This window comes from Meles meles, chromosome 17 (genome assembly GCF_922984935.1).
Source record: "Meles meles chromosome 17, mMelMel3.1 paternal haplotype, whole genome shotgun sequence".
Lineage (NCBI taxonomy): Eukaryota > Metazoa > Chordata > Mammalia > Carnivora > Mustelidae > Meles > Meles meles.
The window spans coordinates 40,513,366-40,520,436 of record NC_060082.1 but is presented as its reverse complement, the minus strand read 5'-3'; the positions used below and the strand labels follow the sequence as shown (position 1 = coordinate 40,520,436).

General features: G+C 47.6%; 1 pseudogene; it reads right to left on the bottom strand.

Moving 5' to 3' along the window:
• Window positions 1-280: 280 nt before the first annotated feature.
• The window catches only part of LOC123927611, an 88,810-nt pseudogene continuing 82,019 nt past the window's right edge, over window positions 281-7,071 (bottom strand).

The window sequence follows — 7,071 nt, the reverse complement described above, 5'->3', positions numbered from 1 at the left end:
AACCAGGAAGAAAACCTTTTCCCTCAATTGTTCTTTTTAGAGATGGTTGCTCAGCATTGACACAGAAAAACGCCTGACATAAAACTGGAGCGCTCCACAGCTGCAATTGACCCAGAAGTTATCAGAATGTAGTGACCACAAAGAGAGGACCTTGTGTCCCCAGGCAAGCCTCCTGTGTGTGGGTGCAGCTGGGGGCCCTGGACATGCCCATGTGGGCAGTGCTGGGCTCCACAGTCTCCCTCGAGGGGACAGAAGTAGGAACTTGCTCTGACAGCTCTGCTCAGGACAGCGCCCCCTGATGGAGACGGGACAGCCCCTCTGCGTCCCGGATGTCCTGGTGATTCTTGGGCATCGTCACGAATCTTGGCTTCTTCATGAAGCAGGGCAGGGCAGCCCAGCCACCATGGGTCCCACAGGTCCTCCAGGGGAAAGCCCAGGAGCCGCAGGTCCCAAAGATCCTCCTGGGACAGCCCCTCATGAGTCCTGGATGTCCTGGTGATTCTTGGGCGTGGTCACGAATCAGCTTCTTCATGAAGGGTTGGGGGCGGGCAGCCCAACCGCCACAGGTCCCACAGGTCCTCCGGGGATAGCACCTTGGTGGGCTTGTGGTCCAGCAGGCACATGTTCAAGTGGCTCTCATCACACCACACAACCTTGATCCCTTTGGCCAGGTTGACCCCCATCACCTGGCGATAATCCAAGGTCAGTCAGTGAACCTCCACCACTAACCCCCCCAAAAAGGCCCCCATGTAGTCAGTGTTGCCCTGGTCCCTGGGATGTGGGCCTGGGACTGTGGCCGTTGCTGGTAGCTGAAGTCTTCATGGATCACCCAGTAGAAACTGGGGTGCAGGGTGCCAAAGAGGGAGGACAGGATCTCCATACCCACATGATCCAGAACTTGATGTCCACATCTGCACACACCTGGTCATCCATCTCACGGAGGAAGCACTGCTCACAGAAGTGGCTGACCATTGTCATGAGCTGCATGGACACAACCTGCCAGTGCAGGGTGCTGGGGACCTCGAGGACCACCACCCTCCAGCCCTCCCAGGGCGGGGGGGGGGGGGCACACAGGCCCGGCAGCCCACTGGTCAGTGAGGACCTAGTAGGTGACCTTGTGTCCCACCATGATGGGCTTCTGTGCCCTCTGCAGGAAGACCACCTGTCTACAGGGATGAGGGACAAGGTGGGAGGAAGGTCACTGTCAGAGGCTGGTAGTAGGACCCCAGAGCTGGGGGCCATGGACGTGTGAACCTTCTTCAAGGGGGCAGGCCCTGCACTACTTTAAGCAACAGCCACTCTCCCAGCCTGTCCCGAGCAAGTATGCTCATGAGACCTCCCTACCTTCTGCTCCCACAGATGGGGGTCATCAGCATCCCATCATACAAAGGGGAGTCAGGATTCAGAGGTGGGAAACCAACCCCACAGTCAGCATGGTGGATCCGGGAACGCTCCCCTGTGCCAAGCTCCCAGGCAAACCCTGCAGGTGCCCTCCCCTGGCCGACCCCCTGCAGGTCCTGTCCCCACCTGCCAGGAATGGAGCACTTTGGGGCACAGCCCTCCTTTCTGTGGCCCGTAGACTGGCTAGAATCAGCAGCGCTGGCCTCCTCCCCACTTTGCCTTGGGTGGGCTGTCACTGGCCCCCAAAGAGCTGTCTCCACACCCATGGGGTCCTCCTGTAAAGGCTACTAGGGTCCATCAGTCAACCACTCTATTCCTAGGAATGGTCACCCTCAAACTCCCCCAGATCAGGAATCAGGTCCAGCCCATGGGCATGGAAGGTGAAAGAGGACTGCAGGAAGTAGAGGGGGCTTGCTTAGGCCCCAGACATGAATCCAAGAGTATAAGCTTCCAGGTCCCTGGCCCCCCAGAAGCTGGAAGTCTTGTCTCTCTGAGGGGACTGTCAGCAAGGGTGGTGAGCCCCACTGAGACTGATTTTTTTAAGGTTTTATTTATTGATTTGTCAGAGAGAGAGAGCTAGAGAGGGAACACAAGCAGGGCAAATGGGAGAGGGAGAAGCATGAGCCCTGCTGAGCAGGGAGCCCAACATGGTGGGGCTTGATCCCAGGACCCAGGATTATGACCTGAGCTGAAGGCAGATGCTTAATGACTGAGCCACCCAGGTGCCCTGAGACTGATTTTTTCCACATAGGAGCTAAGGCTACTTCTCTGTGCCTGCTCCATATCTGGCAGCTTAGTAAATCGCTCACACAGGGAAAGGGGCACTACATTTAAATAGGCAACAAGGCCACAAACACCCAGCAGACATGAGTCAGGTCACCAAGGGGCAAGTCCAGGTCCAGCCAATGGGGGAACAAGCAAGACATGAAGCAGGGGGAGAGAAGAGTGCTCCTGGGAGAGGACAGAGAGAAGGCAAAGACTTCGAGTCAGGCCTGAGGCCCATGTGGGATGACCACACACCTGGCAGGCCCACAGGGGTGGGGGTGGGGTATGGTGGGAGAGGTGAGGCTGGAGAGAACAGGCAGCTGGGGAGTGGGTCACAGAGAGCCTCAAAGGTTATGTTCTGAAAAGATCACTCTGCTTGTTACTGGAGAAGAATGGGCTCTGTACAGCGGAGGACAGGGAGACCCTAACCCTAGCCCCACCCTAACCCTGATCAAACATCATGCTCAGTTTTGAGGACTGACAGTTACTCTGAAATCACAAATAAGTCCATCATTCTGGCTTTCACTCCTTGCTCAGTATTGTACTGAAAGTTCTACCCAGAACAAGAAGGCTAGACATAAGCAATCCACATGTGAAAGGAAACAGTAGAATAAGGGCTATTCAGAGACCAGCGATAGCATCATCTTCTATAGAGAGCTTCCTGCAGAATCAACAAAACATGATTACAGCCAGTTTCCTGATTCTGCAAAGTTATAGGACAAAATCTCAATACGCAAAAATCTCTCTTATTTGTATACACTAGCAATGAATCATCCAAAAAGGAATTCAGGAAAACACTTCCATTTTAGGGAACATCAACATTGACAAACTATTAGGAACAGATGTAATCAAGGTGTACATCTTGTACACTGAAAATTACAAAACATTGCTGAAAGAAAGGGAAACCTAAATAAATCTGAGGACACCCCATGGTGATGAAATGACATACCATTGATAAGATGGCAACAGTATTCAATGCAATGTGGAAATTCAATGTATTCCCAAGAAATTTCACAAAGGCCTTTGGGAAGAAATGCACAAGCCAATCATAACAATCATATGGAATTTTAAGGGACCACAAGATAACCCAAAATCATCTTGAAAAAGGAAATCAAAGGTGAAAGGTCATACTTCCAAAGTTCATATCTTAATACAAAGCAACAGTAAATAAATAAATTTATTTAATAAATAAATTTAATAAATTTATTTAATAAATAAATAAATTTATTTAATAAATAAATAAAACATTGTGATACTGTCATAAAGGTATGCATACACCCTGAAAACAAATACATTATATGTTAATTAATTGAATTTAAATTTTTAAATTTTTAAATAAATAAAATTTTAAAGTATGCATACAGATCAGTGGGATTTAACTGAGAGCCCAGAAATAAACCCCTTCATCTATGGTCCACTGAATTTTGACAAGGGTGGACAACATTTCATTCAGGGGACAGAATGGTCTTTTCAACAAAGGGTGCTAGACAATTGGCTATCCATGTACAGGAATGGAACTGGACCCTTACCTCACATCACATATAAACATTAATTCAAAATAAGTTAGAGGTTTAAACGTAAGAGGTAAAGTTATAAACTCAAGAAAAAACAAATGGGGGATAAATCTTGATAACCTTGGATTTAGCAATGCTTTTAGATCTGACACCAAAGCATAAGAGGGGAAAGGAAAAAAATAGATAAAATAATATCCTTAAAATTAAAAATCTGGGGGAGCACCTGGTGGCTCAGTTGGTTAAGCAACTGCCTTTGGCTCGGGTCATAATCCCAGAGTCCTGGGATTAAGTCCCACATCGGGCTCCCAGCTCCAGGAGTCTGCTTCTTCCTCTGACCTTCTCCCCTCTCACGCACTCTCTCACTGTCTCTCTCAAAAAATAAATAAATAAAATCTTTAAAAAAATTTAAAATCTGTCCTGGGCACCTGGGTGGCTCAGTTGGTTTACCATCTCACTCTTAATTTTGGCTCAGATCATGATCTCAGGGTTGTGAGATCAAGCCCAAAGTTAGGCTCCACACTGAGTGTGGGCCCTGCTTAAGATTCTCTTTCCTTCTCCCTCTGCCCCTGTCCACTTGCACACTCTCTCTCACTCACTTTTTAAAAAGAAATGTAAACAAAACAAAACAAAATATGTGCATCAGAAGATACTATCCAGAAAGTGAAAAGACAGCCCCCAGAAGGGAAGGAAATATTTGTACATTATTTATCTAATAAGAGGCTGTTGCCCAGAATATGTAAAGAGCTTTTACAACTCCCTAACAAAAAGACAACCCCATTTTTTAAATGGACAAAGGACTTGTCTAGACCCTTCTCCAGAGAAATCATACAAATGGCGAATAGCACATGAATAGGTGTTAAACATCATTAGTCTTTCTGGGACATGAAGTTTTAAATGAGTTAGATGTCATTTTACACAAGTAGAATCACTATGATCAAGAAAACTAAAAATAACAAAAGGATCTTGAGAAACTGAAATCCTTAAACCTCGCTTGTGAAAAATGGTGCAGTCTACTTATAAAATAGTTTGGCATTTACTCAAATAGATCAAAGCAAAATTACCATATGGTTCAACAATTGTGCTCCTAGATATATATCCCCCAAATTGAAAACATTGGTTCAAACAAACAAACAGAAATGTACAGGAACATTCATAGCAGCAGTGTTCACAATAGTCAAAACCCAGAAACTATGCAAGTGTCCATCCACGGGGAAAAGGATAAACAAAATGAGGAAAATCCATAAATGGCAATCTTGTTCTGCCTGCCTATGAAGGAATGAAATAAAATGGTTCATTTGTGGGGAAAAAATATGGTGGTTCCTTAAAATACTAAACACAGAATTCCACGGCAGCCTATATGTCCCCCAAAATTGAAAGTAGAAGTACCCTTATTCAGAGCAGCATTTCTCACAACAGCCAAAAGGTGGAAGCCATCCAAGTGTCTACTGACAGATGAATGGATACACAAAATGTGGTTTATACACCATGGAACATGATTCAGCCTTAAAAACAAAGGGAGTTCTGACACAGGCTAGAACACAGATTGAACCTGGAAGTCATTATGCTGAGTGAAATCAGCCAGTCATGGAAGGACAGATACTGTATGAGTCCACTTGGGTGACGTGTCTGGGACACAAAGTTGGATATGGCTGCAGGGGGCTGAGGGGAAAGGACAATGGGGAGTTGGTGTTTCATGCATACAGTCTCCCTTGGGGAGAATGAAAAAGTTCTGGAGGATGATGTACAACCGTGGGAACTCAGCTAAGGCCAGAGAACTGTCTACCTGAAGTGTTTTAAGGGGTCAATGTTCTTATGCTTAGTCACCATGAAAAAGTGAATGAAGAACTGATGCATGTCACAACATGGACGGACACTGAAAACAGCCCCAGTGACACAAGCCATACAGAATCCCACTCAGACTGGAGCTGTCTATGCTCCTTAGGTCTATCAAGGTTACCCAAATAAGGGAAAGTCCTGGAAGAAGTTCCAGGATGAATGGATGAATGGAGAAGACATCTCAGACTGTCTGGCCGGTGGTGACTGCTGAAGTGGGCCTGTGGTCTGTGTTCAAATGTGGGAACTGTCATGATTTCCTCACTTGGGGTTACCTGGTGGTTCCGCGGGACAGCGTTCCTGTTTGGGGTAAAATGCACTGAAGTAGCCCATGTGACACAGAAAATGTGGTAAAGAAAGGGCAGCTGGGGAGTCTGAGTGTGGAAAGGAAGTGTATTTGTGCGGCTGTGACAAGTTACAGCAGATTTGAAATCACCGCAGAGTAAATGACTCTTCCAAATGTCCACGTTAGATGTTAAATGTGATGTTACAACAACATCACAGAAGCAGAGAGGATGTCTGACTTCAGGGTGGAGGCCAAGCCCTCCCCAGATCCAGTTCACCCACCGTGGAGAGGCCACTCGCCCTTGAGGGAGGCCACATGTTAGCAGGAGACTCGTGGGAGGTTTAAATCGAGGCCCCCATGTCTCTGGGGCAGTAGAAGCAGTGGGATTTGGAATTCCAGTTGTCCACAACGCTTCACCACAAGCTGGTTAGAACTATGAAAAAGCAGGAAGGGAAGCCTCACTAAAGTCGACTTGGGACCCCAGATGGGGAGGCTGGAAGGGGCCCCCTGGCACTCAGTGTCCATTGCAGACCCCACATTACAGTCCCCCACAGGAGAGACTAATCTTTTCCAGGCTCCACAGGGGAAGCGGGAGGGTTCATCTCCTACAAGAAATCACCATCCCTGCAGCTCAACCTGTGAGAATCCTCCATCACCCCGAACCCCTGCCTTTCTCCAGGGGACTTTCCTTCCAGGCATCCCTCCTAACTTCCTCCTCCTCCATGAAATAAAGGTCCTCTCCTCTGTTTCTTGCACTTGCCTGTGATGTGACCATAGCTTACTCAGCCCAGATTGCCATTCTCTGCTCTTCCCCAATAAACCCATTTTACTGGTCAAATAACTGCCGTTTGAGTTTAAGGCGAACAGAACTAATAAACTCAAGAAACTTGCAAGGAACAAAATCAATATACGCAAATCAATTGCATTTCGACGTGCTGGGAAGGAACCATCAGAGAGAGACTATGGAGAACAATCTCATTCACAACTGCATCCAAAGCAACAAGACACCTAGGAGTCCCCTGAACCTAGGAGGGGACCGATCTGTCCACTGATGGCCGTGACACACCGATGACAGACATGGAGGGAGACCCACGGAGACGGGAAGACACTCTGTGCTCAGGGAAGAACCAACACTGGGAAAACACCTATTCTCCCCAGAGCCGTCTACAGGGTCTGTGTTGTTGCTCTCGAACTTCCAGACACCAGAACAACCTTGAAACAGGTGTGGATGTGGGAAGGACCCTGCAGGGCAGAGGCGGGGGGAGGATGAGC